The 25,852-nt window shown below is 38.8% G+C and overlaps 1 pseudogene across 2 annotated transcripts; it reads right to left on the bottom strand.

Annotated features, from left to right (window-relative positions):
• Nucleotides 1–25,852, bottom strand: LOC145545395 (protein CFDP2 pseudogene; annotated as a pseudogene). 2 transcript variants are annotated; one of them, XR_014082043.1, is made up of 4 exons: nt 25,767–25,852; nt 11,863–12,197; nt 9,705–9,810; nt 1–1,536 (listed from the first exon to the last, which is right to left on the bottom strand). The product of XR_014082043.1 is annotated as a protein CFDP2 pseudogene, transcript variant X2 (transcript). The 2 variants fall into 2 exon arrangements; XR_014082042.1 differs by lacking the exon at nt 9,705–9,810 and having other exon boundaries at nt 25,705–25,852.

Raw genomic sequence — 25,852 nt, 5'->3', positions numbered from 1 at the left:
TTTGCTTTTCGCTTCTCTTCTCTTCCCAGCTATCTGTAAGGCCGCCTCAGACAGCCATTTTGCTTTTTTGCATTTCTTTTCCATGGGGATTGTCTTGATCCCTGTCTGCTGTACAATGTCACGAACCTCTGTTCATAGTTCATCAGGTACTCTATCAGATCTAGTCCCTTAAACCTATTTGTCACTTCCACTGTATACTCATAAGGGATTTGATCTAGGTCATACCTGAATGGACTAGTGGTTTTCCCTATTTTCTTCAATTTAAGTCTGAATTTGGCAATAAGCAGTTCATGATCTGAGCCACAGTCTGCTCCCGGTCTTGAGTTTGCTGACTGTATAGAGCTTCTCCATCTTTGGCTGCAAAGAATATAATCAGTCTGATTTCGGTGTTGACCATCTGGTGATGTCCACGTGTAGAGTCTTCTCTTGTGTTGTTGGAATAGGGTGTTTGCTATGACCAGTGCGTTCTCTTGGCAAAACTCTATTAGCCTTTGCCCTTCTTCATTCTGTACTCCAAGGCCAAATTTGCCTGCTATGCCACATGTTTCTTGACTTCCTACTTTTGCATTCCAGTCCCCTATAATGAAAAGGACATCTTTTTTGGGTGTTAGTTCTAGAAGGTCTTGTAGGTCTTCATAGAACCGTTCAAATTCAGCTTCTTCGGCATTACTGGTCAGGGCATAGACTTGGATTACTGTGATATTGAATGGTTTGCCTTGGAAACGAACAGAGATCATTCTATCGTTTTTGAGATTGCGTGCAAGTACTGCCTTTTGGACTCTTTTGTTGACCATGATGGCTACTGCATTTCTTCTAAGGGATTCTTGCCCACAGTAGTAGATATAATGGTCGTCTGAGTTAAATTCACCCATTCCAGTCCATCTTAGTTCGCTGATTCCTAGAATGTCGACGTTCACTCTTGCCATCTCCTGTTTGACCACTTCCAATTTGCCTTGGTTCATGGATCTAACATTCCAGGTTCCTATGCAATATTGCTCTTTACAGCATCGGACTTTGCTTCTATCACCAGTCACATCCACAGCTGGGTATCGTTTTTGCTTTGGCTCCATCCCATCATGCTTTCTGGAGTTAGTTCTCCACTGATCTCCATTAGCATATTGGGCACCTACTGACCTGGGGAGTTCATCTTTCAGTGTCCTATCTTTTTGCCTTTTCATACTGTTCATGGGGTTCTCAAGGCAAGAATACTGAAGTGGTTTGCTATGCCCTTCTCCAGTGGACCACATTCTGTCAGACCTCTCCACCATGATCCATCCATCTTGGGTGGCCCCACATGGCATGGCTTAGTTTCATTGAGATAGACAAGGCTGTGGTCCGTGTGATTGGATTAGCTAGTTTTCTGTAATTTTGGTTTCAGTGTGTCTGCCCTCTGATGCCCTCTCGCAACACTTACCGACTTACTTGGGTTTCTCTTACCTTGGACGTGGGGTATTTCTTCACGGCTGGTCCAGCAAAGTGCAGCCATTGCTCCTTACCTTGGACAAGGGGTGTCTACTCACGACGGCCCCTCCTGACCTTGAATGTGGAGTAGAAAGTAAAATCTAGAGTAAAAATCTAGAAAGATGGTACCATTAATTCTACTTGCAGGACAGCAAAGGAAACACAGACAAAGAACAGACTTTTGGACTCAGCAGGAGAAGGAAAGGGTGGGATGATTTGAGAGAAAAGTTTTGAGACATATGTATTACCACATGTAAAACAGTTAGCCAGTGGGAATTTGATGTGTGATGAAGGGAACCTAAAGCTGGTGCTCTGTGACAACCTGGAGGGATGGGGCAAAGAGGGAGATGGGAGGGGGTTCAGGAGGAAGGGGGCACAAGTATGCCTATGACTGATTCATGCTGATGTATGACAAAAATCATCACAATATCGTAAAGTAATTATCCTCCATTAAAAAATCAAAAAAAAAGTTAAAATACTCCAAATAATAATAATAATGTGTAAGTAAAAGAAGACTTTTACTTACTTTTTAAAAGTAAAAACAATTGTATCTAAAGTTCAAAATCAGACTACACTGTAATATTTAAGAGGCACACCTGTGTGGTTAAAAATTATATATACATATATTTATACACACAACCTGAATCAACACTGAATATTCATTGGAAGGACTGATGCTGAAGCTCCAATACTTTGGCCACCTAATGCTAAGAGCCGACTCATTGGAAAAGACCCTGATGCTGGGAAAGACTGAAGGCAGGAGGAGAAGGGGCTGACAGAGGACGAGATGGTTGGATGGCATCACCGACTCAATGGACATGAGTTTGAGCAAGCTCCGGGAGATGGTGAAGGACAGGGAAGCCTGGCGTGCTGCAGTCCATGGGATTGCAAAGAGTTGGACATGACTGAGAGACTGAACAGCAATAACAATGTATACACACACACACACATATGAAGAAAACAAGACAGTGATAACTATAAAAGTCAAGCAAGTGGCTACCTTCTGGGAGAGAAGGGTTGTGATTTGATAAAGCAAAGAGGGATTTCTGGGGTAAACAGCAATATTCTACTCCTATATCTTGGTTTCCGTTAAATGAGTATTTGCTTTTTTAATAATTCATTTAGTGGAACAGAGATGTTTTTGCATTTTTCAAAGTTTCTGTGCTATTTCATAAACAAATGGATTCAAATGCAAAAAGAGAGAAACAAAAATAATCCTATTATGTGTGCTAGATATTCCCTGTTTGCTCCCTTTTAATTCTTGTAATAATACTATGAGAACATTATTCTAGTTTTATCATTTTTATATTAGGGTTGTGGGCAATGGCACCCCACTCCAGTACTCTTGCCTGGGAAACCCCATGGACGGAGGAGCCTGGTGGGCTACAGCCCATGGGGTCGCGAAGAGTCAGACACAACTGAGCGACTTCACTTTTCACTTTCATGCATTGGAGAAGGAAATGGTAACCCACTCCAGTATTCTTGCCTGGAGAATCCCAGGGACGGCGGAGCCTGGTGGGCTGCCGTCTATGGGGTCGCACAGAGTCGGACACGACTAAAGCGACTTAGCAGCAGCAGCAGCAACTATTATTTAGTCATCTATGTCTTTTAGAATCAAGTACTATATCGGACACATGACAATACCCTATATGTTTGTTATTAGTCTGAAGCTCAGAGAAGTAAAATGTTTTCTTCTCAAGGCAGTGTAATACACAAGGAGCGGAAGCTACAAACCCAGTTTTCTGAGTCCAAGCTCTGTCACATCCACCTCGCCACAGTTCTGCTATGACAGACAGAAGTGCTCCCTGATTATGATCACCTAACTGCCCACACAGCTATAGAAAAACCTATTTCTAACCACGGACTGCAAGATTAGAGGAATCCAGAAAGTTGGGGGAAATAAACCTTAACTACACAGACTCTACCCCTGGTAGGACAAAGTGGGAATTATGGACCTTTTCAGTTCAGTTCAGTCGCTCATTTGTGTCTGACTCTTTGCAACTCCACAGACTGCAGCATGCCAGGCCTCCCTGTCCATCACCAACTCCCAGAGCTTGCTCAAATTCATGTCCATTGAGTCGGTGATGCCATCCAACCATCTCACCCGCTGTCGTCCCCTTCTCCTCCTGCCTTCGATCTTTCCCAGCATCAGGGGCTTTTCAAATGAGTCAGTTCTTTGCACCAGGTGGCCAAAGTATTGGGGTTTCAGCTTCAACATCAGTCCTTCCAACGAATATTCAGGATTGATTTCCTTTAGAATGGACTGGTTGGATCCTCTTGCAGTCCAAGGGACTCTCAAGAGTCTTCTCCAACACCACAGTTCAAAAGCATCAATTCTCCGGCACTCAGCTTTCTTTATAGTCCATCTCTCACATCCATACATGACTACTGGAAAAACCATAGCTTTGACTAGATGGACCTTTGTTGGCAAAGTAATGTCTCTGTTTTTTAATATGCTGTCTAGGCTGGTCATAACTTTCCTTCCAAGGAGTAAGCATCTTTTAATTTCATAGCTGCAATCACCATCTGCAGTGATTTTGGAGCCCCAAAATTAAAGTCAGCCATTGTTTCCCATCTATTTGCCATGAAGTGATGGGACCAGATGCCATGATCTTAGTTTTCTGAATGTTGAATTTTAAGCCAACTTTTTCACTCTCCTCTTTCACTTTCATCAAGAGGCTCTTTAGTTCTTCACTTTCTGCCACAAGGGTGGTGTCATCTGCATATCTGAGGTTATTGAGGTTATTGATATTTCTCCCAGCAATCTTGATTCCAGATTGTGCTGCATCCAGCCTGGCATTTCTCATGATTTACTCTGCATATAAGTTAAATAAGCAGGGTGACAATATACAGCCTTGATGTACTCCTTTCCCGATTTGCAACCAGTCTGTTGTTCCATGTCTAGTTCTAACTGTTGCTTCCTGACCTGCATACAGATTTCTCAGGAGGCAGGTAAGGTGGTCTGGTATTCCCATCTCTTTAAGAAATTTTCACAGTTTGTTGTGATCTACACAGTCAAAGGCTTTACTGACTAGATAACCAGATTTTTATAAAAGTAGATGCCTCAGAGACGACAGGTGGAAGAGATGGAAAGGGCAAGGTGTGGGGAAAGGGTGTGTTGTTCCATGCCACCCTCCTCAAATCACCAGGTATTCACCAGCTCAGAAGCTCTCCAAACTGCATTCTTCTGGGTTTTTATGGAGGCTTTATTACCTCGGGATGAATGATTAATTAATTCACTGGGCATGGTGATTGATGCAACCTCCAGCCCCTCTTCTTTCCTGGAGGTTAAGGTGGGGTGGGATTGAAAGTTCCAATCCTCTAATCACACAGTAGACTGAGCAGGCAACCAACTCCCATTCTTAGGTGCTTTCTAGAAGTCAGCTCATTAACATGACAAGAGACACCTTGATTGCACTCAGCTCTCAGGAAATTCCAACAGTTTTAGGAGCTCTGTGCCAGAAACAGAAGACCACATATATATTTCTTACTTATAAATCATAGTATCACACATATGAGAAATGGAATTGTTGGCGTTGTTCAGTCGCTAAGTCGTGTCTGACTCTTTGTGACCCCATGAACTGCAGCACACCAGGCTTCCCTGTCCTTCAATATCTCCCACAGTGTGCTCAAACTCATGTCCATTGAGTCAGCGATGCCATCCAACCATCTCATCCTCTGTCATCCCCTTCTTCTCCTGCCTTCAATCTTTCCTAGCATCAGAGTATTTTCCAATGAGTCGGCTCTTTGCATCAGGTAGCCAAAGTATTGGAGATTCAGCATCAGTCCTTCCAAAGAATATTCAGGACTGATTTCCTTTAGGATTGACTGGTTAGTTCTCCTTGCAGTCCAAGGAACTCTCAAGAGTCTTCTCCAGCACCACAATTCAAAAGCACCAATTCTCTGGGGTTCAGCCTTCTTTATGGTCCAACTCTCACATCTGTACATGACTACTGTAAAAACCATAGCTTTGAATATAGGGATCTTTGTCAACAAAGTGATGTCTCTGCTTTTTATTACAATGTCTAGGTTTGTTATAGCTTTCCTTCTAAGGAGCAAGCCTCTTTTGATTTCATGGCTATGGTCACTGTCCACAGTGATTTATTTCTTGCCGTGTTAGTAAACAAGGATGTCACAGTCACCAGCAATTGCAGCCACCATGGATGCTGAGCTGATGAGCCCTGAGGGAACTCAGAAAAGAAAGAATACCTGCCATCTAGTAGCCATCAGACTGCAGTCATTCCCTGCAGCCACTCCATATGATGAGCCCCAAGGAACTCAGGATGTGAAAACAGGATACTGGCCAGTGAAGGTGTTACTTGCTCAGTCATGTCACATTCTTTGCGACCTCATGGATTGTAGCCCACCAGGCTCCTCTGTCTATGGGTTCTCCAGGCAAGAATATTGGAGTGGGTAGCCATTCCCTTCTCCAGGGGATCTTCCTGACTCAAGGGTCAAGAGCAGGTCTCCTGCATTGCAGGTGAGGTGAATTCTTTACTGACTGAGCCACCAGGGAAGCCCCCAGATAGCTGAGGTGCATATCAAAGTAAAGATTTCAATGAGCCCAGACTCTTACATCTTTCATATCCAGAAAAGCACTACATTTCATAACTTGAGATATGTGGTTTCTTTAACAGTAATCTTTTGTTGTTCCTTACTACCTGTCCTTTGTTGCAGAACTCCTATATATTCTAGCTCCTTCCCTCACCTCCTCAGAGCAGTTTCTCTGAGCTATCTGAAATGCTGTCTCCCAGGCTGCAGTCCTCATTTTGCCCCAAGTAAAACTTAACTGGTAACTCTCATGTTGTGTAAAAAATTTTTAACACATGCCTATGTGTGTATATATACAGTCACATTTATAAAATATATCAAATATACTGTATATATCAAACTTTTGATCCAGAGTTGTTTGGTCTGAGGATGCAAATCCATGGATATGAGCCAACTGTATCTACAAGTTTGCTTGCACTGAGTTGTGATATACAATATTTTTCTTAACGTGTGACATGGTAAAAAAAATATATTTGAAAATCCCTGCTTTGGGTGATATTTTTCTTCTATACTCCATAAGATTCATGTCAAAAGCCTATAGCTCTAAGTGTTCACTTTTTTGGAGTTCAGATTGTAAAAAAGAAATATTGGGGTTGATTGGTCTGTCATACCACCTGTCCTAATTCATTTGAATCAGTAAGTTGATAGTGGCCCAGAAGCAAAACTCGAAAATTCTGTGATGTCATTAAGCTCAAGCAAAGAACAACTATTCTTAACTGTTATTTTAACGTGGTCCAAAAGCAACACAGCGATGCACAGCTGAGAGCAAGATCTGTGCTAAGACACAATGAAGACTAATCCGCTAACTAATTCTGACACCACCAGACTCCAGAACCACTCAGATCATTGACTTTCAGTTAGATGTTGATCGAAAAGACTGATGAGGAAGCAAAAACTTCTTTGCCATGTTTTCTAAATATTTCTCCTTATTTATAAGAACCCCTTTTAGTGTTTTGGGTTCACCTTGCCCCTGTGAATGAAAAATGTTGCCAGCCATATAAGCAAACAACGGATGCTGTGGTTTTCAAGCCATCAGCCACCACAGCCTGAGGGGAATGAGGATGGGAAAGAGGAGGATACTGGCCATAGATAGCTAAGGTGCATATCAAAGGAATGCTTTCAACGAGCCCCGACTCTTGCATCTTCACAGAAGAAATGCTAAATTCATCAACGTGAGATGTCTGGTTTTCTTTAACAGTAATCTTTTGAAGTTCCAGACTACCTGGCCTTTGATGCAAAATTTCTATATATCCTGACTCCTCCCCTACCTCTTGGGAGCAGTGTCTCTGAGCAGAGAGGCTTTCTCTTGGGCTTGAAGTCCTCAGAAAGTCTGCTGAATAATACATAATTCTCAATTTTTAGGTGCATTTTTTTTAGTTGACATCCCCCAGGGGTTGGTTTCATTTCATATATGAAAGAGATTTTAAAGTTAACTTGATTCTGAATATTTATCTTTTTAGCAGAATCATTTATATACTAAGCTATTGAGTCTATAAAAAACTCTTTAATATTATTAAAGCAAATTGAAAGCGATCCAGGAGTCTACAGAGGTAAATTTGCCCTGACAAATTTTCTGTAAATAAAAGTTTTGTAAATTGATTATTTTTCCATTGTTTCATTGCTTAAGAGCCCCTGACATTTTAACTTCCTGCTTCTCAACCAGCCCTTTGTTTTCTTCAAGAAGCTAATAATAAAGGAATTCTGGAATTCAGCTGCAGAAGTTGCTTGTATATTTTTGAGATTAATTGTTTGTCTGTTGCTTCATTTGCTATTATTTTCTCCCATTCTGAAGGTTGTCTTTTCACCTTGTTTATAGTTTCCTTTGTTGTGCAAAAGCTTTTAATTTTAATTAGGTCCCATTTGTTTATTTTTGCTTTTATTTCCAATATTCTGGGAGGTGGGACATGGAGGATCCTGCTGTGATTTATGTCGGAGAGTGTTTTGCCTATGTTTTCCTCTAGGAGTTTTATAGTTTCTGGTCTTACGTTTAGATCTTTAATCCATTTTGAGTTTATTTTTGTGTACGGTGTTAGGAAGTGTTCTAGTTTCATTCTTTTACAAGTGGTTGACCAGTTTTCCCAGCACCACTTGTTAAAGAGATTGTCTTTTCTCCATTGTATATTCTTGCCTCCTTTGTCAAAGATAAGGTGTCCATATGTGCGTGGGTTTATCTCTGGGCTTTCTATTTTGTTCCATTGATCTATATTTCTATCTTTGTGCCAGTACCATACTGTCTTGATGACTGTGGCTTTGTAGTAGAGCCTGAAGTCTCAAAAATATACAAGCAACTTCTGCAGCTGAATTCCAGAAAAATAAACGACCCAATCAAAAAATGGGCCAAAGAACTAAACAGACATTTCTCCAAAGAAGACATACAGATGGCTAACAAACACATGAAAAGATGCTCAACATCACTCATTATAAGAGAAATGCAAATCAAAACCACAATGAGGTATCATTTCACACCAGTCAGAATGGCTGCTATCCAAAAGTCTACAAGCAATAAATGCTGGAGAGGGTGTGGAGAAAAGGGAACCCTCTTACACTGTTGGTGGGAATGCAAACTAGTACAGCCACTATGGAGAACAGTGTGGAGATTCCTTAAAAAACTGGGAATAGAACTGCCATATGACCCAGCAATCCCACTGCTGGGCATATACACCGAGGAAACCAGAATTGAAAGAGACGCGTGTACCCCAATGTTCATCGCAGCACTGTTTACAATAGCCAGGACATGGAAGCAACCTAGATGTCCATCAGCAGACGAATGGATAAGGAAGCTGTGGTACATATACACAATGGAATATTACTCAGCCATTAAAAAAAATACATTTGAATCGGTTCTACTGAGATGGATGAAACTGGAGCCCATTATACAGAGTGAAGTAAGCCAGAAAGAAAAACAACAATACAGTATACTAATGCATATATATGGAATTTGAAAGATGGTAACGATAACCCTATATGCAAGACAGAATAAGAGACACAGATGCATGGAACAATTTTATGGACTCTGAGGGAGAAGGTGAGGGTGGGACGTTCTGGGAGAATAGCATTGAAACATGTATATTATCATATGTGAAACAGAACACCATTCCATGTTCGATGCATGAGACAAGGGCTCAGGGCCGGGGCAATGGGATGACCCAGAGGGATGGGATGGGGAGGGAGGTGGGTGGGGGGTCCAGGAAGGGGAACACATGTAAACCCATGGCTGATTCATGTCAATGTATGGCAAAAACTATTACAATATTGTAAAGTAATTAGCCCCCAACTAAAATAAATAAATTTATAAAATTAAAAAAAAAAAAAAAGGAATTCTGATGTGACTAACCACTCTCTAAGCTATTTGACACAAATTTTCTTTTATCATGACTGCTAACAATGAAGACAAAACTATATTCAGTTACTGCAGTGTGGTTGGAACTGCTTGTCTCTTGGCCCAAAGCTTTACACAAGTGCAGAAGTATAGGAGTATGTTATGAAGAAGATTGGTGAAGTGATTTGGTAGAGATAAACAGGAATAAAGACCAAGTTCTGCTTGTGAACATAATAGGCTAAGTATCTTTTGAATTTCTTATGAGCACAAGCAAAGGCCTGGCTGAATCCTTGATGGATGTAAAAGAAGCAGACATAGATTGAAAAGCAGGGAGAGCTGAATTTTGTATCTGATTCTATACATAATCAATTACCCTAGATCAGCATGACTTCCTCAGAAGTTTCCATGGGAATGACAGTCATTAAGCATGTTAACTTCTGAGAACAGTTTGCTCTTTTTCTGAACTGTGGAGCTGAATACTGCGGATGAAAAGAGAGGAAACATTTAGAGGGTGAGAGTAACCTTTCTTTCCCCCCAAATGCAAACACTACTGCTTATTTCTCACAATCTTTCTTTCAGTCTCCAGAAAAGGGTATGGTCCTTTGACAGTTCTAAGACCTTCAACAGGTTAGCACAGCATCACTGTCAGACGTCTCCTCCAGCAGAACACTTACCCACTGGCCAGCTGGTGAGTGGTTTTGTACCTGCGTGTTTCCATTTTGTTTTCACAATAAACCTATGAACTAGAAGTTGTTATTCTTATATTAAATAGGCTAGTTAAGCTAGATCTTCTTTTCTAACTCATGCATTTCTGTCCAACTCCAAAGTCTTATTACTGCCTTACGCTGCTGTTAGAGAGCATTTTACTTCTATCTCTCACGATGCTCTGTGCTGCCAAATAACAATTCAGAAATTTCAAAGAAAAAACACAAAATGATGTTTATATCTTAAAATCATAAACTGTCCCTATATAATTATGTATTTGTTGGAAGGCCATTTTGTCCACATAGCTATTATTTACAAGCTGTACAAATAGATGCAACATTTTACATTACTACTCAAAAATTTTATTAAGCACCTCATATTCTAACTCATTTCACATGCTAGTAAAGTAATGCTTAAAATTCTCCAAGCTAGGCTTCAGCAATATGTGAACCGTGAACTTCCAGATGTTTAAGCCGGTTTTAGAAAAGGCAGAGGAACCAGAGATCAAATTGCCAACATCTGCTGGATCATCGAAAAAGCAAGAGAGTTCCAGAAAAACATCTATTTCTGCTGTACTGACTATGCCAAAGCCTTGGACTGTGTGGGTCACAATAAACTGGAAAATTCTTAAAGAGATGGGAATACCAGACCACCTGACCTGCCTCTTGAGAAACCTGTATGCAGGTCAGGAAGCAACAGTTAGAACTTCACATGGAACAACAGACTGGTTCCAAATAGGAAAAGGAGTACGTCAAGGCTGTATATTGTCACCCTACTTATTTAACTTATATGCAGAGTACATCATGAGAAACGCTGGGCTGGAAGAAACACAAGCTGAAATCAAGATTGCCGGGAGAAATATCAATAACCTCAGATATGCAGATGATACCACCCTTATGGCAGAAAGTGAAGAACTGAAGAGCCTTTTGATGAAAGTGAAAGAGGAGAGTGAAAATGTTGGCTTAAAGCTCAACATTCAGAAAACTAAGATCATAGCATCCGATCCCATCACTTCATGGGAAATAGATGGGGAAACAGTGGAAACAGTGTCAGACTTTATTTTTCTGGGCTCCAAAATCACTGTTGATGGTGATTGCAGCCATGAAATTAAAAGACGCTTACTCCTTGGAAGGAAAGTTATGACCAGCCTAGACAGCATATTAAAAAGCAGAGACATTACTTTGCCAACAAAGGTCCGTCTAGTCAAGGCTATGGTTTTTCCAATAGTCATGTATGGATGTGAGTTGGACTATAAAGAAAGCTGAGCACCGAAGAATTGATGATTTTGAACTGTGGTGTTGGAGAAGATTCTTGAGAGTCTCTTGGACTGCAAGGAGATCCAATCAATCCATCCTAAAGGAGATCAATCCTGGATGTTCATTGGAAGGACTGATGTTGAAGCTGAAACTCCAATACTTTGGCCACCTCATGCAAAAAGTTGACTCATTGGAAAAGACCCTAATGCTGTGTAGGATTGGGGGCAGGAGGAGAAGGGGACGACAGAGGATGAGATGGTTGGATGGCATCACTGAGTCGATGGACATGGGTTTGGGTAGACTCCGGGAGTTGGTGATGGACAGAGAGGCCTGGGGTGCTGCAATTCATGGGGTCGCAAAGAGTCGGACATGACTGAGCGACTGAACTGAACTGAACTTCTGGAGCTATGGCAGGTAAAAGAAGCCTGTCACTATCATCCGTTATATTTTCTTTGAGATGCAAAATGATCCAATAAACAACAACGGTGTACTTTGTTTCATTATGAAGTTACTATTTTTTGTTATTGACAACCTCAATCTGACAAATCAGAACAGTACAAGGATACTTACTAAAACCAGGGCCATGGGATATAGGGTAATTTCAGGTTTAAAACAGAACAAAGCAAAACAGAACACCTATGCCCATGAAGCAAGTACAAAAGTCCAAATCTAGCTCACAAGTGTATCTAGTCTCTGGGAGAAGATATGTTGAATGACTTCGTGGGTCTGGCTTTTTCCTGCTGTGTAGCCAACCCTGGCATAATTCCCAGAACCCAAGATTTAAAAGGCACAAATTCTCCTTGTGCAGTGTTTCAGGACCACAGCAGCTTTTGACAAGAGCACCGGCATGGTGCCCACAGCCGACAGAATGATGTAATCCAGGCTCTCTTGGACTGATGCTGCATCTGGAAAATGGGAAGAAGGGGGTGTAATGATTAACCTCCACCCAGTGTTTTTAATTGCATACCCCTAACATTTAAAAATGAGTGAACACATCTCTCCAACATAGGTGATGTATTCATTTACAAACTGTATCCATGTTCTTAGTAATACTAATAAATGATACACATAATAAAACTTCTACAAGTAGAATTTTTAAATACAAATATGTAAAGCAAATTTCTCCTACTTTCTGGCTGTATCTCCATGGGTTGTTTTGAATAATCTCCAGAGGGCACCCACCCACCCTGTTCCCATTGAGTGAACCGCTGGCCTGGACAGGAAAAGTACAGGCTAGCCTGTACTTTCTTTCAAATCTACAAGTCCCCTGATTAGCAACTATCCTGATGTCTTTAATTGTTAGGAACAGGATGAGGCAACACTTGAAAAAAATACCACATTTTCTCAAGAACAATATTTCTAGAGGCTGTGTGCAATGGTGAAAAACAATTTTCCTGGTATCTAAGTTGTTTGTCATATTGTAGAAAATATTCTGCTCAAAACAAAGTTAAAGCCAGTTTGAGAGCAGCCAGTAAAATAGATTTAGGGTTATACAAGATTTTAATACAAATTTATTTTTAAAAAATCTACTGGATAGGCATGGGACTAATGTGTGGAATTCCTCAACTTTTACTTTAAAAGTAATTTTTGGTTAATTATATATGGTAGTTTAAAATGTATATGTTTTGGGTTATATCAGACCAGAGCACTTTCCACAGCATATTCATTTGGATGTTTCATAAAATATAAACAACAAAATAGCAGATTGATATATATATATATAGTCATGAAAGAACATTTATATTATTTAAACATTTAAGTCCAATAATAAGATAAATATTTTACAACAATGGGTAGTAAAGAATATTTTGTTTTCTCCTGGGCCCATTCCAGTTCCACCTTCTGTAGTCTTAGCCCTGTTTCAAAGTCCCCCTCTAATTTTATTTCCTTCTCAAGTACTTTGAAATCCGTCCTCACTATAGTCAGAACTAGTTACTTCCCTCTAGTCCACATGTTGTATATTGTGGCATTTTGAATCATCAGCCTGAAAAATAATATCAGCTATTTTGCCCCAGATCACAGTTTGTAGATGACAGATCAAAGAAGAGTGAAGGTCTGACTGACTGCAGAGTCCAAACCCCTCTGCAGACACCATTTTATGAAATATTGTCACTATACTGGGATCCCCAAAGGCCTGGCGTGGTAGCATTGTAGCATCAAACCATCTGACCATTAATGTATCATTAACCATCTATTGTGTATTGGGAAGAGTCAAAGAAGAACAAAAATTTTAGACATAGAATATAAAATAAGCCCATTCTCTCAAGTAATGAATTTCTTTTATTTTCAGTATCTCTCCACCTAAATTGTATTCTCTTGTTTCCTAATATTTTTCTCTAGAATAGTACACTATTGTAATCCCTGACTTTCTCTCTATATTCCTTTCCATATTCTTTTCCTTAAAAAACTGACAAAAATATATTTTAAAGAACAATATAAGTTTCAAGTGCCAATGCAATGACTTTTTAAACTATACATTAATATATATATAATATGAATACATATACTCAAAGTAGCTCTTTTTGCTTTATCATTTCAAATTACCAAACATTTGTGATTCCTCATTTTGTACATGGTACTATGCTAGAAGCTGCAAGACCATGCCAGGCCTTTGGGGACCCAAATCTAGTCATTATATTTCATAAATACTAGAGGTTAGTACTTGAAAAAAGAACATCTCTTTTAGGGACATATAATTTAACCCACAAGTTTCCAACAGAAATGTGTTTAAGAGAGAGTAGAGTTTATTTACGTGATTATTTTTATTATTATCACTTTCCCCTACTGACTGTAGTGTATATTAAACACTTTAACTCCTCTCTAGCAGGAGCTGACAAACTACAGCCTACATGTAAATTACACCCAACCACCTGTTTTGATAAGACTCATCAGCTGAAAATAGATTTTTAAATGATATTAAACAAATCAAAAGAAGAATATTTTATAACATGTGAAATGTATATAAAAGCCCAAAATAGGTGCCCATAAATATTGTTCTATCGGATCATAATCAGTCATTTATTTATGTATCTTCCATGGCCACTTTTGTGCGGCAATGACAGAGTTGAGTAAATACAACAGAAACTGCAGGCCCAGAAAACCTAAAATATTTACTGTCTATCTCTTTACAGAAAAAGTTTGCCAACCTCTGATTGACAGTGATGAAAGAGAAAAGGGGAGGAATATAAAATTATAGATATGAATGTACAGAGAATTCTCCATGAGTACATGAATTTATATTTAAAAGACTTCTGAAAATAATGTGAAAAGAAATATGAGGGAAAGATTCAGAAGAAGAAGGAGAGGAAAAGGAAGAAATAATTTTGAGAAGTAGCAAGAAATTTATGGAAATGTCAGTGAGGCTAAAAGCCCAGAAGATTCTGAAGCTTGTGAAAACTATTAACAGCAAGAAAAATGACTCTTATAAGTTAAGGAAACAAGAATGGTCGGTAAGAACGCCATTGGGGTGAATGGTACAATGCTATGAATAGAGAAAATTAAGTCAATTACTTAACTCCCTAACTCTATTAACTCCTTAAGTATGTTTCTGTCTTTTCTATGAAGATTTATCATCACTTGTAAAGAATAAAATTAGTGGTAATAAGAAGAGATGGAGATTAACACAGTAAAATAGTGAAAAATATTCATCTTTCTTGTTTATTTCCAGGCTTGAGTGAACAATATCTCAAGATATCAAACAATATAATCTCAGTCCACCAGGAAGTTATTGGTAATCTTTAGGAGTTTGGAGAGAACTGAAAAGGTGCTTAAAATATAGGATTAGATTAAAAATATAAAAAAAAAAAGACTGCAAACTATGGGATCAAGAGCTTGCTATGACTCCCAGTAAAACTCTAGAATAAATTGTTGAGTCTTTAAGAACTGAGGAAGGAAAACTGGGATGAGGAAGAGAATAGATTTATTAAGAAAATCATACCAGATAAACCTCATATCAGTTTTAGATAGGATTATAATATATAGCGGAGAAGGCACTGGCACCCCACTCCAGTACTCTTGCCTGGAAAATCCCATGGACAGAGGAGCCTGGTAGGCTGCAGTCCATGGAGTCGCGAAGAGTCGGACACGACTGAAGTGACTTAGCAGCAGCAGCAGCATAATATATAGAGTCCTTTGACAGGTTCTCTCAAAATATCCTTTGAGGAAGATTTAGAAGGGATGTTTGCAGTTATTAAGAGGTATCATCAGTGCACCTGTGTGGATTTATAATTAAAGTACTTGATTAATGATATTCTCCGATGTGCTGATTAATGAATTAAGGAAATTAATGAATTTCTCATTAATTCAGCATTCATTCATTAATTCTCCAAGATTTGTATTATTATCTTATTTCTTTTTTTTTTTTTTACCAACGATTTGGTCAAGGGTATTGCTGCATGACGCCTAAATTTGCAGAAACTCAGTAACTGCAAGGGGTAGCTAGCATGTCTTATGATAAAGACAAGATCCAAATAAGATCCTCAGTGTGCGCATGCTAAGTTGCTTCAGTCGTGTCTGACTCTTTGTGACCCCATGGACTGTAGCCCACCAGGCTCCTCTGTCCCTGAGATTATCCAGGCAAGAATACTGGAGTGGGTTGCCATGCCCTTCTCCAAGATCTTCAGAACCTAAAGCAAATCCTATAATTAAATGCCAAACAAAACAAAGCAAAACACGAACAACAAAACCAAAAGCAAAGAAGCAAAACAAAATTGTGGTTCTCAAAACCAGTTGCACTTTAGAATTAGAGATTTTTATTTAACTGGTTTTGGGTGCAGGCTGAGCATTTTTAAGAGGCATTTCAGTTGATTCTAAGTTCAGTCAGAGCTGAGAATCATTTGGAATACAATAACTGTGAAAGATGAGGAGGGAGTGACAAGTGGAATAACCACAGCCCAGTGCAAGTATGGAAATGTTTAGAGGATTCTGGGAACTGTAAAATCAATGAAGCAATGGCGAGATGTGACAACCAAAAAAGCTAAAATGACCATTAATTATAAATATTGAATAGAATTAGGAAATAGTAAAAGTAACTCACATTTTTCAGGCAATTACTCTTGTATCAGGCACAGTAAAAAAGGACTTTAAGTGCATTATACAGTCATCCTCAATTTGCAGTGGAGAAAACTGAAGTTTAGTGAGGTTAAGTAGCTTATCTAAATCACCAGCTAGCATTTAGTGTGGCTAGGGCTTAATGAATGCTATATGGTAGTAAATTGAGGAGGGCCTGGAGAGACTAATTGTATTGGGAATTTATTAGAAATGGAAAATCTAAGTGATATTTTAATGAAGAACTGGTGTTGAAATGAATATAGATAATGAATATAGAAAAATACAAAATTCAAATATTTTCCCAAGATTTTCCATCTAAGAGCTGGGAATATTTGTAGGACGTATGAGAAGAAATGCAGTGGTAGGCAAGAGGACTCATTTTTTGGAGAAAAATCATTTTGGTTTTTAATAATAGGTATTATTTATAAAGTAGCTGTGCCAAGCATTTTACATACATCTCTTACAATCCTAGATACTATTAGCATTATTCTGTTTTAGAGGAGTTGTTCAGATGACGGATTAAGTGGTACATCCAGGATTTGAACCTAGGTCTTTATGAGTTAGAGCCTACACTCTGAATCAACCGGCTATATGTATAACATATTGAATGTAATGTAACTGTGCAATAGCTAAGCAGAAATGTGCCAGAACCATTGGAAATATGGGAGAACACAGGCAAAGTAATTGATTATATGTTCAGAAAACTAATAGCTTATAAATAGATCTATTTATTTTAACTATTTAACTGAAGTATAGTTGATTTAGAATGTGTTAATTTCTTCTGTACAGCAAAGTAATTCAATTATACATATATGTCTATACATTCTTTTCATATTCTTTTCCATTATGATTTGTCACAGGATATTGAATATACTTGGGTTTCCAGGTGGCACTAGTGGTAAAGGATTTGCCTGCCAATGCAGGGTATGTGGATTTGATCCCTGGGTCAGGAAGATCCCCTGGAGTAGGAAATGACAACCTGCTCCAATATTCTTGCCTGAAAAATTCCATGGACAAAGGAGACTGATAAGCTACAGTCCACGGGGTTGCAGAGTCATACACAACTAAGCGACTAAGCACACACATTGAATATAGTTCACTGTGCTATACAGTAGGATGTTGTTCACTCCCTCTCTATATAATAGCTTACATCTGCTAACCCCAATCTCCCAACCATCCCTCCCTCACTTCTCTCCCCCTCTACCTCTCTCCCTTGACAACCACAAGTTTGTTCTCTATGCCTGTGAGTCTGTTTCTGTTTAGTAGATGTTCATTTGTGTCATATTTTAGATTCTACATATAAGTGATATCATGTGGTATTTGTCTTTCCTTTACTTCACTTAGTATGTCTTTACTTCACTAGGTCCATCCATGTTGCTGCAAATGGCATTATTTCATTCTTTTTATGGCTGAGTAATATTCCATTGTATATACATCTTCTTTATCTATTCATCTGTCAATGGATATTTAGGTTATTGGTTGTGTCTTGGCTATTGTTAACAGTGCTGCTATGAACACAGGAGTGCCTGTATCTTTTTGAGTTATAGTTTTTTCTATGTATATGCCCAGCAGTGGGATTGCTGGATGATATGGCAACTCTTGTGGCTTCCCTTGTGGCTCAGCTGGTAAAGAATCCTCCTACAATGTGGGAGACCTGGGGTCGATCCCTAGGGTGGGAAAATCCCCTGGAGAAGAGAAAGGCTACCCACTCCAGTATTCTGTCCTGGAAAATTCTCTGGATTGTATAGTCCATGGGGCCACAAAGAGTCGGACACAACTGAGCAACTTTCACACACATGGCAACTCTATAGTTCTTGAGGAACTTCTGTAATGTTTCCATAGTGGCTTTACCAATTTACATTCCTACCAACAGTGTAGGAGGGTGCCCTTTTTTCCACACCCTCTGAAGCATTTGTTATCTGTAGACATTTTAATGATGCCTGTTCTGACTGTTGTGAGGTGATACCTCATTGTAGTTTTGATTTGCATTTCTCTAATAACTAGCAGTGTTGAGCATCTTTTGCCTGTTGGCAACCTGTAGGTCTTCTTTGGAAAAGTGTCTATGTAGATCTCCTATTCACTTTTTGATTGGATAGTTTTTGTTGTTGTTGTTGAACTGTATGACCTGTTTGTGTATTTTGGAAATCAAGCCCTTATCAGTTGCACCATTTGCAAATATTTTCTCCCAATCTATAGGGTGCCTTTTCATTTTGTTTGTGGTTTCCTTTGCTGTACAAAAGTTTGTAAGTTTGATTAGGTTTCATTTGTTTATTTTTGCTTCTATTTCTGTTGCCTTCGGAGACTGTACTAAGTAATTTTAAGTGAAGCATTAGCACATAAACATCTTTGTCATAAATATAGTATATAAAATTTATAAAACTATAGGTAGTATCTATCTATAGTTTCTAAAATTTCTTATAAAGAAAATATATATATATATATATATATGAAATATATACTCTTTTTATACAATTCCTTGCTGCTCCTCTGGAGCAAAAATCTCTTTCACTTCATGGTAATAATACTGTTATTTTTCTTATGCCTCAAGTCAAACATTGTCTTCTGAGGAACATTCATGAAAGAAGACTAAAGTTACTTTGACTTTTGTATTCTAAATATGTTTGTTTTTAAATAACTTGGCTTCTGTTTTTATCGTTATTTTTGCATTTTTACTGAGATGTAATTGACATTTGATAAACATAAAGTACATGCATTGATGAGTTCTGACATATGTATACACAAGTGAAATCATTACTGCAATTAAAAAACATTTTCATCAATTCCAAGACTCTCCTGGAGCCCTTAATAATCTGTCCCTGTCTCCACGTTCATTCCTAGGCGACCACTGATCTGCTCTGTGTCCCTACAGATCGGCTTTCAATTTCTAAAATTATATAAAAATAGACTCATAGATTATGTATGTCCTTTTCTCTGACTTATTTCACTCAGAATGATGATTCAGAGACTCATCCATGGATATGTATTAATGATTTGCTCCTCTTTATCTCTAAGACATATTCCACTCTATGGGTACATCACAATGCACTTATCTGTTCTCTTGCTGACAAATATTTGGGTTGTTTCCAGTCTGGCATGACAAATAAATCTGGTAAGAAAAAATCATGTTCTTGTCTATGTGTAGACATATGCTTTCATTTCTTTTGGGTAGACACCCAGGAATGGAATACCTGAGTTATATGTAGATTATTTTAGCTTTTTAAGAAACTGCCAAACCATTCTATACTAGCAGTGCATGAGTTCCTGTTCTGCCATATCCTCACCAGTACTTGGTAAGATCACTCTTTTTGATTTTAACTATTCTGATAAATATGTAGTGATGTCTCATGTAGCTTTAATTTATCTTTCCCTGATACTAATGATATTGAGCACCTTTTCATTTATTTGTCATCCTGTAGCTTCTTCAGTGAAGTGTCTGGTCAAATCTTTCGCTTATTTTTAAGCATAGATTTCTGTCTTCTTATTACGGAGTTATATGAGTTCTAAATACAAGTCCTTTGTCAAATAAATGTTCTGCAAATATTTTTTCCTGTGTTAAGCTTTGGTTATACTGTTAAAAGTAATAGTTTGCCTCAATCAATAAACATTTTCTTCTAAACCAATTCTAGGTTGTACCGTATCTTAAATGTTAATAACTATATCCATTATAACAAAGCTCTCACACTTAACAAATTGATGGAAAGTTTTATTGTATTCTCCATGAAGTACAAAGAGAGTTTACTTGATCACACAGAAAAGTTTGTATTTTCCAAAATGATAAGAGAAAAATATATATTTTATGATTGGCATTTTTTCTAGAATGTGATATTTTTACCATTTTATCTAATAGTATAAGTGATAATAATGGCCTAATTTCACTGTATAAATATTAATTGCTTAGAGAATCTCAGTACCACTTCATTGTTTTCACTAAAATTAGTAATTTTCCCCTGCCCCAATTTTATTTTTTCTGATTTTTTCCAATCCCTGATTCTGTGGGCTCATGATTTCTCTTTAGTCTTTCATACCTTCCCCCACCCCAAGTTAAAACTTTCACTTGGTAGTAAGCAGATTATCTTTTAAAGTAACAGGACAAATCATCATCAGCAAACATCTGTGTTTATAGCAAAATGCAGCATTTGCTGAATTCTAGCCCTTTCTTCTGCATCCTTCTGCCAAAACTGATAACCAGCTTTACATTTATAAAGTTCTATTTTTAGTTATCTGAAAATCCTTGACAGTGCCTCTATAAGTTCATATCAGAAAATGTTATAATTTTAAAATGCCAGATGATGGTCAATTTTACTATAAAAGTCAAAAGTGAGAAAAACATGGAAGATATTCCATGTGAAGAAACTTTGTGACTTAATCTTTGTAATTTTATCTAATATGATGCAAATGTATTCCTATCTCTAAAAGAGTAATTCCTTCACAGAATGACAATTAAATTTGATTTGGAGTGCCACTAAAAATTAAGAACTTCTAGCAGTTATATCAGAGAAGGCGATGGCACCCACTGCAGTACCCTTGCCTGGAAAATCCCAGGATGAAAGAGCCTGGTAGGCTGCAGTCCATGGGGTCGCTAAGAGAACAGTCGGACATGACTGAGCGACTTCACTTTCACTTTCATGCACTGGAGAAGGAAATGGCAACCCACTCCAGTATTCTTGCCTGGAGAATCCCAGGGATGGGGAAGCCTGGTGGGATGCCGTCCATGGGGTCGCACAGAGTCGGACATGACTGAAGCGACTTAGCAGCAGTAGCGGTTATATAGAAGACAGTAGGTTATAGGAAAAACTAGTTGTTGGGGTGTTTTCATTCAAATGGAAATAAATCTTAAGATAAGTGTTGTATAGCATTTACTTCCGTTTGCATCTAAGTTGAATTCAGTATTGACAAATGATCTGTAATAGGAAGCATTTTGTATCTGTTCATTTGTGTGCAAAGCTGTCTACACTGAAACACAAATCAGAACTACCCTTTACTTCCCTTATTAACATATCAGCTTTGACATTCAACAATATTTCAAAAATTAATAACTAGTTGAGTAAATAGCTCTATTTTCCTTAGTTCCTTTAACTCAATTTACAGCAAATGTAAGAAGTAAGTACAGAACTCAATTTACAGCAAATGTATGACGTAAGTACGGTTCACATTTACTTGGCATAAGGCTGTACTAAGATAAAGGTCAACTAAACTTATTCTCTACCAAGACTCTCTTCTTCCACATTACCAGTTCAGCATTCAGTTCAGAAAAAAAATTAGCAATGGAACAATGATTACCAAATTATGTTTTATGGTACTCTTTCCCTTGAGATGGTAATAGGTAAAACCTTAAGAAATTCTATGCTTGAATATATCAGGTGGCTGCAGATGTTTGTCAGCTTGGGCTACCATAACAAAATACCATAGAGCTCTCTTTCTAGCTTGCAGGTGACTACCTTCTTTCTGTGTCTTCATATGGCAGAGAGAGAGGGCACTCCAGCCAACTTATCAATACTTTGGAGGAGTTGTTTAGTTTGCCCACTGGAGACACACGCATCCTTGACACACTAAAGGGAGGGCACTAGAAGGATAATGGCAACAAAGTCACCTCTATAAGGGGTGACTGCCACCCACCCTTGGTGGGTATCTTTAAAAATAAGAGGGAATGTAGCTGCTGTAATGCAATATTCCTCTCTAGCCTCCATTTCTCTTCTGCCCTCCTCAAATAGGTATAGATCAATAGGTGGCCAACCAAAGGATGAATAATCTGAAGCTTTGGGGTACCTGTATGAACTGCTTCTTTCTTGTTTTGTTTTCTGATTACTGCTTTCTGACGCACTCTGTCAAATATTTTCCTTCACCTGGAATAACACCTTGGGCAAACCTCAAAGCTTTCCAGGTCCTTCTCTTCGTACTGAGAGACTCATTTTCTCTAAGTGGGTTTCTTTTGTTTGTTTTCTCGTTTGGGTTTTTCTTTTTTTTTTTTTGAGTGGGAAGAGGAGGAAAGACCCATCACTCTGCGAATAACCACATTTCTCCTTGAATCCTCTCTTCCCAACATGGTCCTGATATAGACAGGAGGGTGTGTCTGGTACAGTGTAGACACGCAATAAATGAGAAACAAGCTAAACTACTGGTTTATATTTGAAGGACCTCCCAACAGTTTGAAAGACTCCATTTTTTTTTACTTTAGTCAAATTTCTTGCCTCAGTTTTGCAACATAACCATGACCAAAAAGAAAATTCTAAAAAGATAGCCTTATCTAGACTTATTTTCTTTTGCACTTATCATTAATTTAGCACTTACGGATCCTTAAAGGAAAATGTTTTCCCACTGTTGAGTGACAAGCTATATTCAGTGATATACAAATCAAACCTCTAAGTGGTCAAGAATACAAAATAAAATTAAGTACTATTGAGTGCCTACTATGAATTTGGCACAGGGTAAGAACTTGAACGGAGCAGAAGTGATTTAAAGTTGGTATAAACTCTAAGGAACTTACACTGTAGTTGGAGGTTAAACATGATGCATGGTTCAAGATCTTAGAAAGGGAGACAGGGGAGGTGAGAGGCATTCCAGTATAGACGATTGGAGGCATGGGTTCTGAAGCAACACTGCCTGAGTTTTAATCCTGATTGCTTTTCACTGCTATCTCTGGCAAGTTTCTTAACCTCTCTGCGTCTCTCATACTTAAAAAGCAGATTTCTATAAGCAGAATTCCTGAGCAATTCTTATAATAGTAGGAGAAAGATCAGCAAGGATTAGGGACAGATGAAGGAAGTCACTGATTGCAAACATTTGGACTTTATTCAGTAGCAGAGACCTAGGGAACTTATAAAATTGGTGAGTAGCACCACAAAAACAAAGTTTTGGCGAACTGTAAACTGGTTATGTAGGATGGTTTGGGATAGGGACAAGACAGAGAATATAGTAATAATAGTCAACTTTTATAAGATGCTTTGCATGACCTTTGCAAGTGCAAAAAAATTAGTTATTATTATGTTCAGACAACATGCTGAACACTTTATATGGGATATTTGCTATGGGCTGAATTCTGCCCCTTCTCTTCAAATTTGTATGTTGAAGCCCTAACCTCCAGTATGATAGTATTTGGAGACAGGGCATTTAAAGAGGTAATTAAGGTTAAATGAGGCTAAAAAGTGGGGCCCTATGATTGGTGTCCTTTTGAGAAAGAGATAGGAGGATGTGGGTGCATAGAGAAAAGGCTATGTGAGGACACAGTGAGAAGGTGGCTGTCTACAAGCCAAGGCCTCAGGAGAAACCAACCTTACTGGCTCACTGACCTTTGACTTACAGCCTCTACAACTGTTGAGAAAATAAATTTCTCTTGTTTAAGTCACCCAATTTTGTTATGGCAATCCTGGCAGACTAAGACATTGGCTCATTTGACCCTTAAACCAGCCCTATGGAGAAACAGTCTGCCCATCATTGTGTTACCGTTGAAGAAACAGAGGCTCAGAGAGCTTAAAACGAATTGCCTAAGACAGTTAATAAGTAGCAGTAAACAGGATTTAAATTTAAGCTGTTTTACTACAAATATTATAGTTCAGTTGTAAATTGATAAATGAAAGGATTTATACACACAAAAGGAAGATACATGACCTGGTTCTTATTAGATTCGGGCTAAAAAAAAAAGGGTTATCACTAAATTATTGAGATTTTAGGCCTTGGGGTTCACACAAGTTAAACGAGTAGCTTGTGTGTGATGTGTGGTGTGTGTATAGTTTATATTAAATACTCTGAGAAGGTTGTTTAGAGCAGAAAGGAATTATGGCTGAAGTACTCATGGACCTAGTAATAGCAGACTTGGGTAAAATCAGGGAAGAGATATCGTACTACTGTGGAGGAAAACAGTATTAAAGAATACAAAAGGGTAAACAAGTAATGAGGTGACATTTAAATGTGAATGATGAGAACAGATCATGTTTCATATATTTTGTTATTGCCTATGTCTGTCTTTTCTAAGACACTAAATTAACATTTGGTGATATAGGAAAGAACGGTAGAGAAATGTTGAGATTTAACACTTGGAAGAAGCTGTTATAGCCACGCGTTCCGGGAAACAAGCTCACTCAGAAGGACGATGCAGATAGTGAAGTGCTACACACAGCGGGCCCAAGGCAGAGTCTCCTCTTAGCCAAGGACCCCGACCAGCATTTGTGAAAATCTTTTATACCCCATGTGTACGTGTCTGAACCCACCACCCAACTTCCTTGTGACTTACATAAACAAAGGAAAGGTAAATACAATCACAATAACTCCATCATTCATGTGTTATGTGTTCAAACAATCAATAATCAATAAGCCTGAGGTTACATTCCAAACAGTCAATAATCAATAAGCCTGAGGTTACAGATAAGAATTTATGACCTGTCCAGAGGGGGTCTTATCCTTCTATTGTCATTTCCACAGGCACTAAGCACAGAGTTCAGAGTCCATTAGAGAGGTGGCCAAGCATAATCAGCATGAACAGGCCTAAGATGGAGTCCAGGCCCTTTGAATTCCTTCTTCAAAGCCGTTAAATTTTTTTTCGCCCAACAGGAGCAATAACAGATTGAGACTGAATTTTCCTCTCTCTTAACTAGGCTTTCTCTCTCTCTCTCTTTTTTTAGGAAGGCCTTTCAATTCGAATGAAGGCGATAAAAACTTGGCCACCTTCACACGTGATTTGGTATCTGATACTCCATTGCTGTCTGTGTATGTTTTAAGGAACAATGAAATAGCTGCAGGATTGTCAATTCCACACATGGTGCACACAGAAGGTAATCGTTTAGTAATTCTAAACAAAAGGAGTAAGCCCGGAATACAATCATCGGTCGTGGCCGTTGGTTTTATTACGTCCTTCTTGCTTTAGGCGTCTCCCTCCTCAATGCACGCTGAGAGTCCCCAGCAGAAGCACTGGTTGCCTTCTGAGAATGAGGCAACCATCCCATTCCTGGATTAGTGCTAGAAGTCGCTACTAGGCCTCTGCCAAGAACATCAACTCAGCCGCAGTGCGCCTGCCCAGACCGCAGCAGCCTAGCTCTGCATACATCCCGCAACACCAAAAACAGCTGTACGAGAAAATTCGAATCTGCTGCGGAAACCTCGCTTGCCGCGCTCCAAAGGTTTTAGCCAGCACGGCTGCCTTGCCAGACTACAAATCCCAGCAGTCACTCCTCACACGGGAGCCAATAAGGAAGCTACAAATTTCTTCAGCCAATCATACCCTGACCCAGTATACCATGCCGACTGAATTCTGGGGTTTGTGGTTTTCACGTGGCAACATTACACCATCGTGTTTAAGACCATGTAGGCCCCGCGTCCGATTCCAAACGAAAGCGTCTCCTAATAATTATTCTGTTGGTGCCCCAGGCTAACCTGTTAATTAGTTTTACTCCCAGGCCTTGTGCGCCTTAAAAATCGTAAACTTTTTTTCTTACTGTCGAACAGGAAACAAGTTTTTTTCGGATGAAGGCATCCTCAGTCCCCTGACCACCCGGTCCTTTAACCGTCGCTGTTAAGTCTC

The sequence above is a fragment of the Giraffa tippelskirchi genome, chromosome 4 (genome assembly GCF_054371585.1).
Source record: "Giraffa tippelskirchi isolate mGirTip1 chromosome 4, T2T-mGirTip1v1.2.pri, whole genome shotgun sequence".
Lineage (NCBI taxonomy): Eukaryota > Metazoa > Chordata > Mammalia > Artiodactyla > Giraffidae > Giraffa > Giraffa tippelskirchi.
The sequence above is the reverse complement of the archived record's forward strand: the minus strand, read 5'-3'. Positions and strand labels throughout refer to the sequence as shown.